This window comes from Photinus pyralis, unplaced genomic scaffold (assembly GCF_008802855.1).
Source record: "Photinus pyralis isolate 1611_PpyrPB1 unplaced genomic scaffold, Ppyr1.3 Ppyr1.4_LG7, whole genome shotgun sequence".
NCBI lineage: Eukaryota > Metazoa > Arthropoda > Insecta > Coleoptera > Lampyridae > Photinus > Photinus pyralis.
Genome location: NW_022170738.1, coordinates 20,274,076 through 20,286,662, shown reverse-complemented (window position 1 = coordinate 20,286,662; position 12,587 = coordinate 20,274,076). Strand labels below are relative to the sequence as shown.

The 12,587-nt window shown below is 33.6% G+C and overlaps 2 long non-coding RNA genes across 2 annotated transcripts; one reads left to right on the top strand and one right to left on the bottom strand.

Annotated features, from left to right (window-relative positions):
* The first annotated feature begins 2,188 nt into the window (after positions 1 to 2,188).
* On the top strand, positions 2,189 to 10,925 carry LOC116177413. Its single transcript, XR_004146669.1, has 3 exons — positions 2,189 to 2,417; positions 10,428 to 10,544; positions 10,597 to 10,925. It is a non-coding gene; the product is annotated as an uncharacterized LOC116177413 (long non-coding RNA).
* LOC116177412 lies at positions 5,869 to 7,109 on the bottom strand. Its single transcript, XR_004146668.1, has 2 exons — positions 6,308 to 7,109; positions 5,869 to 6,252 (listed from the first exon to the last, which is right to left on the bottom strand). It is a non-coding gene; the product is annotated as an uncharacterized LOC116177412 (long non-coding RNA).
* Positions 10,926 to 12,587: the final 1,662 nt, after the last annotated feature.

Here is a 12,587-nt window from a genome sequence, read left to right as displayed (position 1 = left end):
AATAGAATTCGCTAATACAGTAAAGATTTGGGCTTGTAAGTACATAATTTCAAATGAATTATTTTTTAATTCTCCTCCATTCTCATATGAATTGGTCAAATTTTGCCTACAAGTTGCATAAGCAGGACATTTTTGCAATATGGATTATCAATCAAACTAGTTGCTAACTGAACAATTTCTCAATTGAAGAACATTTTATTAAAAAGAACACTCTTTATGCAGCATTTCTCAACAAACTTGGTAGGTATCCATTTATTAAGAATGGAGGAAATTTTTAAACTTTTTGTGAAAATACAACTCATTATACTAACACTTAATTACACAGATTTGTCTTCTTGTCAAATTTGGCAACATTACACCAGGTCTGTCTTCCTCATGCAATAATAACATGAAAATTTATGAATGCATCTCTAAAACAGCATAAGCGAATTCATGCATGCACATATATACTGTGGATAAACACACAGAAATTGTTTAACAAAATGATAAGTAAGTACTACAAAATCGACTAATGTTCGTTTGCTTCTTGTGATGAATGTGGGATGTCCTTATGATTACTGAATACTACGGATTTGTAAGCAAGTTTTACCAGTTTCTTGCCTTCTTTGTGGCAGAATAAGATCGCTCTTTTCTAAAACTACCCGAAAGAATTTTTATCTGTGGAACATCTCATATTGGTTTTTACATGTATACTGATCTGATAATGTACCTAATGCCATTTTCTCCTTAATATACTTTCTCATCAAGAAACCCGGTCTTCCAATCGCCTAGCCCAGAGTTCCATTTCACCCAATAGCCAGGCCGAGTATACTACAATTCTATGAATGAAACTTTCCATTGAAATTCCCTTTCCATATTTTAAACGCCCAGAATTTTCAAGATTGGATTAACATTATTTTCGGTCTTCTTTGGACTTTTTTTGCACATAAACTTTTATGTAATCGTCTGATCTTGAAAATTCTGGTTGTTTTGGAATCTACAGAACAATATCTATAAAAGATTAATTTCGGAAAATCCCTTTTTTCGACAGAATTTATAGGCTAGGCTGGAGTATAGCTTCGCCGAAAATTGACAAATTTTGACTCGACTCGTATAGATTGTGACCTGTACGTAGAATCCAAAACCACTATTTTCAAGATTGGACCACTAGAATAAAGGTTACCTATGGCTTTACTTTTTTTTAGAAATCGGTTTTTTGCCCATTTTATGGGATCGACAAGGAATCAAAGAAAGATTCCAATTTTTATCGCCAAATTATCCAAATCCAAATAAAGCCACAATATCCAACCATTTTGGAAACTACGATTTGGAATCTTGTCGGTACGGCGCGACAAGATTTCCAAATTTACATTTTTTTTGGACAAAATATCCGACTGAGTAAAATTCTTGTTCAGTAAAATTTGGTTCGAAAAAATTAATGTCGATAATTGCCATAGTCTACGGATCGTTTAAACTACCCCAAAACTATGTGTGAAATGTTATAGGGTTTCTAAGTAAGTTATTGCTTATAGGAATCCCCGTAAAAAAACCACTCGTTCTATACCATCGAGGACAATAATTTAATTTGTCTATTTATCTATTTTATTTAGTCAAGGCGAATTCAATTTGCATCAGTGTATATACGCTTGTACAGCGGCTCGGGCTCGGGATTTCTTGTATTAAAAAAATAGGATATCTTGTCAAACGCTTTCCGAACTTTTTGGAAATCTTGTACCTACCACCGACAAGATATCCAAATCATAGTTTCTAAATTGGTTGGATCTTTTGTCGCTTTATTTGCATTTGGCGATAAAAATTGGAAATCGACAAAAAATCCAAAACATTTGGAAAATTTGTCTCTAAAAAATTGGAATTTGGATTTCTTGTCGGTCCCCTTTTATTTAATGTGTCCCAGAAGGAGATATGGCACTATATAAGATTTTAAAGTCGGGTATGGTGAAGATAAAAGTGTGGAGAGAAAAACAAATTAAAATCACTATAAAACATATCCCACTCGGTATAGGTATTTCTGTTGCACAATTTTTAGGAGCGAATTGTTTCAGGTGCGTCACCCTTTATAAAAGGATTATGGTAGGCATGTAGTTAAGTAACATGCACCTGTTTTTGTTTCTCTATATCGCACTTACAATTTTATTTATGCCTCGACGTGAATCATTTGCGAATGAATCGCCAATAATAGCGGTTGTGATGTGCCATGTGCTCCGCGCGTAAGACGTTAACATATCCAACGTGGATGGCACATCGAGAAGTTTTCGCCTATTTTCTTCTTGCAAATAGCAAGTGAAAAAGTGGAAATATGCTTCTACAAGTAAACCATAATTTTGAAAGGGAGTGATGGACGGATGGGGTTTGTCCAAGTCCAACGCCACTTTGGAAAGGCAGGCGTTGCTGTCCGAAATGTACTTCACGGGAAAAGAGTGAGTTTTGATTTTATGATAATAATTAATGGAATGGCAAAGATTAGGTGGTGCATCAAGAAGTTTTCGCCTAAGTTTACTTTTTCCACATACACTCAGACACGTAAACCTTAGTTTTGGAGGAGGAAGTGTACTTTTAACATTTTCATCTTCTGGTAAAACCTCTGTGACGGAATGAGTGAGTCAGTCAGGAGCTTAAATAGAAAAACGACCAACTTACTTTTAAAAAAATGGGGATCGTATTATTGACCCCTATTTTTTAAGTTCAATTCAATGTAGGTTGTGGGTGGTTCATTGCTCAAACTATATCTTAAAAGGCGCTTCTTTAATAACGCCCAACCCAATCCATAACTTTTAATAGGTATCGTGTAGGCCATGTCTAAAGGCACTCGTGTGTGAGTTTTTAGCATCTCACTTCTTGGACACCGCTACTAGAGTAGCTTAGATGAAGAACGTCCGCACTTCGCGTTCCTTGCGTTTTGTGGATGAATCGCTCCGGCGGAAAAGATGGATTCGGTGATATGGTCGTATATGGGCCTGCAAGATCATCTCCATTATTTCTTGTGAGTACCCTAAAAATTACAATATTGGCAACCTATCCTGATTCTTGAGATAACGGTGTGCGCGTGCCTATATAGGAAACATTTTCTTACTTTCAAAATCTCTTGAGGTCTGGTTTCTTCCCCTTTATAGAAACATAGTATCGCTGTCCTCTCCTTTCAATGGTGCTAAGAATGAAAATCACATCCACACACCCTTGAAAGCATAAAGCGTGTCCAGACGTATTTTGGTATAAGTATGTACATGTCGAAGTGTGTAAAACCAGACGTTGCCAAAGAGGAGAGATCTATTGCATTGAAATCAGAGCTAGATCGAGCTCTTGCAAACAGTAATTGCTTGCGAACTATTTTAAAGCTATAGAAAAGCTAATGTCTCGAAAGCTTCTTTAGTTTTCCATTAAAAAAAGAACTTTGGTTCAGAGCTTTTTTAGTAGTTGCAGTATCCTTTATACCAACAATGTGTACTATTATTTTATACTATATACTGATTACTAAAGAGTTAATAATTGAAAAATGCTCGCGATAACAGGTTGCAAGAGTAAGTTTTGAGTTCTTTTCCAAAGTAATTGCACCACAATGACTGGTACCTACCTACTATTTATCGGACAAGTGCTCGGAATGTAAAAGTGGTAAATGCTGGCTTTTACCTTTACGACTCAGGTAGTCAACTGTTTAACCACAAATGGAATTAAGTGCGTCAATTATATTTTAATTGTGAATGGAATTCGCTAATACAGTGAATAGGGCTTATTTATTCCATTTTCATATGATGTCTAAGGTGCATATATATCAGAAAGACATATTTGCAAATGTGGATTAGTTTTACTTTTGGAACCACTCGACCACATCAATCATAGTTGCGCATTGAACAATTTCTCATTTGAAGAAAATTTTATTAAAAACACTGCAAATATTAAGCAAATGCATCATTTCTCATTAACAAACTTGGAATCCAGTTTTAAACCATTTGTAAAAATACAACTCATACTAACAGCATAGTATAATACCAGTTAGAAAAATAAAGACTTGTAGTATAATAGGTAAGTATAACAGGTTCAAGATGGTAGTATTTTCGACAAAACTCCAAATTGGAAAGAAAGGTAAACTCGGTTACTTGGAAATACAAGGTTTCTAATGCTACTTGGTGCAGAAGGTGCCATTGGGGTAGTCGAACGTAAGGTGCAGAAACCGATTGAAGATCGTCAGCAATTAGCCAAGTACAAGAAGTCTGAAAGTAGCGCTCTGCTCATTATCACAATGAACATGACAGAAAGATGAGACATTAAAAAAGGTAATAAGATTTGAGACAGCGTATGAAGTCTGGCAGGAATTGCATAGATTATTTGATGGCCAGTCTGAAGACTGGGCATATAATTGGTGTATGGAGTTTGTCGAATTTAAACATGATAAGGAAGATATGACGTTTCGGCACTCATATCCAAACTTATTAAGAACGTCTGGAATAATTTAAATGCTTAAATCGCCAAAAACGATGCTAACAAAACTACCTGAGCTGTTCCTAATCTGCATAATCCTAGACGACTTAGCGTTCTATATATACAAAATGGAAAAAAACATGGCCGGTTTTTCAGTTATCGAGTATGACGAGTTGCCTATACACCAGGGGGCATAATCCTAACGCTCCTAATATAGTAATTTTGATACATTTTTAAAGTATAATTGGAATTTTGAGACCATTAACCATACGTACGGAATTGAAATGATGTAAATAAATACTAGAGAGGTTTTATGAAAGGCAAATATGATATTATTAGTCATTCTTCCCGCGCGTAAACAAATCAATTGTTGCGAACGTGAAACCATTGTAATTGAATAAACAATGGTCAATGATGAAACGTTAATGAACCAACCAATTGTAAATGCTGACGTTTATGAGTTTTGTAAATTTTTGATCTTGTACTGCCTAAATGCAGTAACAAAAAACAAAATTTCAACAAATATTTCTTTCGACATCTAACGTTATTGCCTTGAACTGAATTGTACGTGTTACCATTAAATGTAGGGCACTGAATTATTGCCATCCTAATGTTACATTGTATTCGCATAGATGTCGCTAGTGTATGACAGAAAACTACAGCTAACCTACTAGTCAGAATATAATCGATTCAGCAAACTAACATTAGATGTCAGAAGGATATTTTCTTTTACTGCCCTCAGAACTTGCGTCCAAATTGGAAGGGGCATACTCTTCATCGGAATGACGTGCCCGTTTATATTTGTTGCTTAAACGTTTCTTGGAGAACTCTTAAATTTTATGAACTACAATAAAAAAACAGTGGGAATGTAGATAATTTTGAGACTTTTCGGCAGTATGTGCAAGTACCAAATTTACAAAACACATAAACTTTAGCGTTTATAATTGGTTGCTGTGTACTTCATTAACTTTTATGTTCCTAACACTCGGTATGGGTTTTCGACCAGAGGCTTCATCATGATAGGCCCCATAGGAATGATCCGTCGTTACGATCAATCTGAAAGGATATCGTGACGGTAGATTGCTCAAAACTTACCACTATCACACAAAAGGATTGATTGTTACGATCGATCATTAAAATGTTTGAAAGGGAACAATAACGAGCTCAAATAATTCAATACGTTAGACTGAGACCATCAACGAATCATTGATCGTAAAGACCCATCCACTGTCCTATTTGATTAAGTAAATCGTTAACCATCTTCACACACACTATCGATTTGTTGTTTCCATTGGTCAGAAATAATGGCTTTGACAGATATCATACCGTATAAGGGCCTCTTTATGCATTGTTTTCAGTGTAGCATTTCTTAACAAACTTTGTAAACATTTACTAAGAATTGAGGCCATTTTTAAAACTTTTTTGGAAATAGAACTCATTACAAACATTGATGACTTAATTACACAGACTGTTTATTTGCCAAATTCGAACCTTTTGGAATAATAATGAAATAAATACATCTCTAAAAAAGCATAAGCGAATTCATGCATGCGTAACTTATACTACGAATAAACAAACAGGAATCGTTTAACAAACTGATACTACAAAATCGACTAATGTTCGTTTGCTTTTTGTGATGAATAGGTAAGTCCTTCTGCTCACTGAACATCTGTTACAGACTTGTAAGCCAGTTTAACCAGGTTCGTGTCTTCCTTGGCAGAATGTGTCCGCTTTTCCAAAACTACCGGAAAGAATCTTCCATTAGTACTTGTCTCAAGTTTCTTGTGAAACTTCTGGTATTGGATTCAGTTTACCATTAATTGCATTTCGAAATTTACCCTAATAAGTGTCAGTAAGTACAAAAGAAATTATAATTTATATTTTAATTACGTACCAAAGCTTTCGATCTGGTAATGTAAAGTGAGTCTTAATTATGCTAACTGCTATATGAGCACTGCATATCTCTTTCAACAGTAATGTCCAGACCTAGCTATACATTTCCGACCCCCTTTTCTCCTTTGCATGCTTTCCCATCCATAAAGAACCACAGGGTCTTCGGATCGGCAGAACCAGAGCGATAAGTTCCATTTTACCCAAAAGCCAAACCGAACTTATGACGATTCCATTAATAAAACTTTCAATTGAAATTCCATTTTCTTATTTTGAACTTGTAAAAGCAAGAAGAATTACAAAAAAACGTTCATTTTAATAATTAAAAAGTAAATAACTATTTGAGGTTAATTTTACCACAAAATATAGGAAACGATATTATAGCCAATATATTATTCTTCCTAAAAATGAAAATTATTCCTTCCTCAGTTCATGTTCTCCTGGTCGTCCGTCTTCAGATTTTTATGTTCTGTATATAGAAAATGGCAAACAAACATGGCCGGTTTTTTTAGTCATCGAGTATGACGAGTTGCCTATACACCAGGGGGCATAATCCTAACGCTCCTAATATAGCATTTTTAAAGTATCTTGGAATTGTGAGACCATGAACCGTACGTACGGAATTGGAATGCTGTAAATAAGTACTAGAGAGGTTTTATGAAAGGCAAATATGAAATTAATAGTCGTTCTTTCCGCGCGTTAACAAATCAATTGTTGGGAACGTGAAACCATTGTAATTGAATAAACAATGGTCAATGATGAAACGTTAATGCACCAACCAATTATAAATGCTGACGTTTATGTGTTCTGTAAATTTTTGATCTTGTACTGCCTAAATGCAGTAACAAAAAGCAAAATTTCAACAAATATTTCTTTCGACATCTAACGTTATTACCTTGAACTGAATTGTACGTGTTACCATTAAATGTAGGGCACTGAATTATTGCCATCCTAATGTTACATTGTATTCGCATAGATGTCGCTACTGTATGACAGAAAACTACAGCTAACCTACTAGTCGGAATATAATCGATTCAGCAAACTAACATTAGATGTCAGAAGGATATGTTCTTTTAAATTTTAGGAACTACCATAAAAAAACAGAGGGAATGTAGATAATTTTGATACATTTCGGCAGTATGTACAAGTAACAAATTTACAAAACAAATAAACTTCAGCGTTTATAATTGGTTGCTATGTACTTTAGTAACTTTTATGTCTCCAGCACTCGATACGTGTTTACGACTGGATGACAGACTTCTTCGTGATAGGCTCCATATATAGGCAATGATCCATCGTTACGATCAATCTGAAAGGATATCGCGACGGTAGGATTGCTCAAAACTTACCACTCATATGAAAGGATTGATCGTAAAGAACCATCCACCGTCGATTCATCAATACCCTATTTCATTAAGTAAATCGTTAACGATCTACACATACACTACTATTTGTCGTTTCAATTGAACTGAAATAATGGTTTTGACAGATCAAGTGTACCACATAAAGATTGCCGCACACTTGTCCGTTCCATTCCGTCCCGTTAAAAAATGTTCAACATGAAAGACATTGAATTAAACATCTCTGCGCACATTATCCCGTTTCGTCAAGACTCATAAGTGTGCGTTAGCGTAAACCGTCGCCGGAACGGGCAAATAATATGCGACAGCCTTAAAGGCCTTTTTATGCATTCTTGTCAGTGCAGCATTTCTTAACAAACTTGGTAACCATTTACTAAGAATTGAGACCATTTTTAAACCTTTTTTAGAAATAGAACTCATTACCAACATTAAACTAAATTAACTGTTTATTTGCCAAATTCGAACCTCTTGCAAACATGAAATTTATATCTAAGAACATAACTACATCTCCAAAAAGCATAATTTATGCATGCATAACTTATACTGCGGATAAACAAACACAAACCGTTTAACAAATTGATACTACAAAATCTACCAATGTGCATTTGCTTCTTGTGATAAATAGGATGTCCCTCTAATTACTGAATATCCGCCACGGATTTGTAAGGAAGTACCTCATCTCCCTTGGCAGAATGGGTCTGCTTTTCTAAACCAACCCGAAAGAATCTTCTGTTAGTATTTGTTTCAAGTTTCTTGTGGAACTTCTCGTCTTGGAATCACTTTATCTTCAATTGCAATACAAAATGTGACCCTAAGAAGTGTCAGTAAGCGCAAAAGAAATTATTATGAAAGTGGCCATTGGTCTTAATTACGCTAACGTCTATATGAGTACTGTGTAACTGATCCAACAACAAGGCCAAGACCTAGTTTTCCATCCCAAACACTTTTCTCTTTAATATGCCTTCTCATGGGTGGAGGACCACCTGCGTTAGGATCAGCTAAGCCAGAGCAATAAGTTCCATTTCACCCAATAGCCAGACCGAACATGAGAGTCGATTCCATGAACGAAACTTTCAATTGAAGTTCCATTTTCATATTTTGAAATAGTAGGAGCAGGCAGAATTACAAAAAAAACGTTCACTTTAATGATGAAAAAGTAAACAACAGTTTCAGCCTTTGAGGTTAATTTTCTACTCAGTCAATATAGTAGGAAACGACATTATCGGCATTTTTATTTCAAACAGCAATTATGAACAATTATCTTTCTTGGTTTATGCTCTCCTGGTCCTTCGCCTTTAGATTTCGTGTTCTATACAATATACAAAATGGCAAAAAACATGGCCGCTTTTCAAGTCATGGGGTTAGACGAGTTGCCTACACACCAGGGTGTACTTTCCTAACGTGTCTATTAAAGCCTTTTTACCTATTTTTGAAAGTATATATTAGAATTTTGAAGTCATTAACCTTACGAACGGCATTTCATTAAATTTAAAATGATGTAAATAAGTACTCGAAGTGGTTTTATGAAACAAAAATATGAATTTAGTATTCATTCTTTCCGCGCGTAAACTAATCATTTGTTGTGATTAAACAATGATGAAAAGTAATGCAGCAATCAATTATAAACGCTGAAGTTTATGTGTTTTGTAAATTTGTTACTTGTACATACCTTAGACTAAGAAATAAAGTACATACTGTCTAAATGTATCAAAATTGCATGTTGATTTTTTTAAATTTAAAGTTTACTTCGGTCTGACATCTGACGTTAGTTTACTGAATCGATCATATTATTACTAGTAGGTTAGTTGCAGGTTTCTGTCATACGGTAGCGACATCTATGCGAATATGATGTCACATTATGATGGTGATAAGTTAGCGCCCTGCATTTATTGGTAACATTTACAATTCAGTTCAGAGAAATAACGTTAGATGTCGAAACGATATATTTTGAAATTTTGCTTTGTGTTGCTACATTTAGGCAGTACAAGATCAAAGATTTACAAAACACATACACTTCAGGATTTATAATTGGTTGCTGCATTATCGTTTCATCATTGTTTATTGAATTACAATGGCTTCATGTTCCCAACAATTGATTTGTTAGCGCGCGGAAAGAATGAATACTAATTTCATATTTTCGTATCATTAAAACTCTCTAGTACTTATTTACATCTGTTTAAATTTATTGAAATGTCATACGTATGGGTAATGGCCTCAAAATTTCAATATGAACTTTAAAAATATGTAAAAAAGCTTTATTATGCGAGTTAGGATTGTGCATCCTGGTGTATAGGCAACTCGTCATACTAGATTTTCCGAAAAACCGGCCATTTTGATCTAGTAGCCCAATCTTGGAACTGTTTGAAATTATGGATTCTACAGGCCACATTCTATAAGAAAATTGTTTTTCCGGGTCGATCTGAGACAATTTTTTTCGAGGGGCTCAACAAAAGGCAGTTACAACCTTCCTTTTTTACCAAAAATCGACTTCACCAAAATTTCTCGGGAAAACACTTTTTCTTATTAATTTTGGTGCGTAGAATCCAAAACAATTAGTACTTTTTCGATTAGACTTCTCAATCAAAAGTTATGGACTAGAAACCAATTTGGAAAGAAAGTTCAAAGAGGACTGTGACTTTTGATCTAGAAGCCCAATCTTGGAACTGTTTGAAATTATGGACTCTACAGGCCAAATTTCTCAGTTCTTATGGGATACATACTTACCCATCAAAAGATCTTTTTTAATCAGACTTCACTTTTTAGCCGGTCTCAAGCAGTACCTACCTACCTCCATCGCTAGCTAACGACGACACTTTTCCGTTGCGAAGACCGAAGCAACTAGTCAACTCTGCAATTCTCAACAAAGACCAACATTCTTGGGTAGGACAATGAAATCCTGTTTACACGTTTCTGGATAATCTTATTGTTGTAGGGATGAGTACTATTCACCATCACCACTTCGAATTCGGCGCTGTCATCATCATCATTCCGGTCCATCCATCATCGAGGTCTAAGGTAGCTACTAGTAGTCAATCAAAGGGCCTAATGGTGTTTCACTACTAGTAGCTTCAATTGAGAACAAAATATACGTATCAAGTTATTTATTTTTTGTTATCACTGTTACAAGAAGATCTTTCTAATACAAAAAAATCTCTAGAATAGAATAATATTGTACTGCCCTAACTGCTCTTTGCTGGCAGCTGGCATTAGTTCATCACACGACATAGCCTCACCCAGCAAAAAAACAATTAAACTGTGAAAGCAAACGGAATTTTTTAATTAAAAAGAGAATCTATATTTAAACTTGATTAAAAATTTCCCAAATGTTATTGAAAACAATAAAAAAGTTTAAAATTTTTTTTGGTTTTTTTGAAACATTCCTTTTTTGAATTATATTTTGAATTCAAAAAACTTTTTTGAATTATTTTTTGAATTCAAAAAACTTTTTTGAATTATTTTTTGAATTCAAAAAACTTTTTTGAATTATTTTTTGAATTCAAAAAAGTTTTTTGAATTATTTTTTGAATTCAAAAAAGTTTTTTGAATGATTTTTTGAATTCAAAAAAGTTTTTTGAATTATTTTTTGAATTCAAAAAAGTTTTTTGAATGATTTTTTGAATTCAAAAAAGTTTTTTGAATGATTTTTTGAATTCAAAAAAGTTTTTTGAATTTTTTTTTGAATTCAAAAAACTTTTTTGAATTATTTTTTGAATCAATTTTTTGAATCACTCCTAACTTTTTTGAATCACTTTCTTTAAATTTTTCTTAAAATCTTTTAAAAGCATCTCGCACTTTTTTGAATCACTCCTAACTTTTTTGAATCACTTTCTTTAAATTTTTCTTAAAATCTTTTAAAAGCATCTCGCCTCACTTGATACTTGATACTTGATACTTGATACTTGATACTTGATACTTGATACTTGATACTTGATACTTGATACTTGATACTTGATACTTGATACTTGATACTTGATACTTGATACTTGATACTTGATACTTGATACTTGATACTTGATACTTGATACTTGATACTTGATACTTGATACTTGATACTTGGTACTTGATACTTGATACTTGATACTTGATACTTGATACTTGATACTTGATACTTGATACTTGATACTTGATACTTGATACTTGATTCTTGATACTTGATACTTGATACTTGATACTTGATACTTGATACTTGATACTTGATACTTGATACTTGATACTTGATACTTGATACTTGATACTTGATACTTGATACTTGATACTTGATACTTGATTGATACTTGATACTTGATACTTGATACTTGATACTTGATACTTGATACTTGATACTTGATACTTGATACTTGATACTTGATACTTGATACTTGATACTTGATACTTGATACTTGATACTTGATACTTGATACTTGATACTTGATACTTGATACTTGATACTTGATACTTGATACTTGATACTTGATACTTGATACTTGATACTTGATACTTGATACTTGATACTTGATACTTGATACTTGATACTTGATACTTGATACTTGATATTGATACTTGATACTTGATACTTGATACTTGATACTTGATACTTGATACTTGATACTTGATACTTGATACTTGATACTTGATACTTGATACTTGATACTTGATACTTACTTGATACTTGATACTTGATACTTGATACTTGATACTTGATACTTGATACTTGATACTTGATACTTGATACTTGATACTTGATACTTGATACTTGATACTAGATACTTGATACTTGATACTTGATACTTGATACTTGATACTTGATACTTGATACTTGATACTTGATACTTGATACTTGATACTTGATATTTGATACTTGATACTTGATACTTGATACTTGATACTTGATACTTGATACTTGATACTTGATACTTGATACTTGATACTTGATACTTGATACTT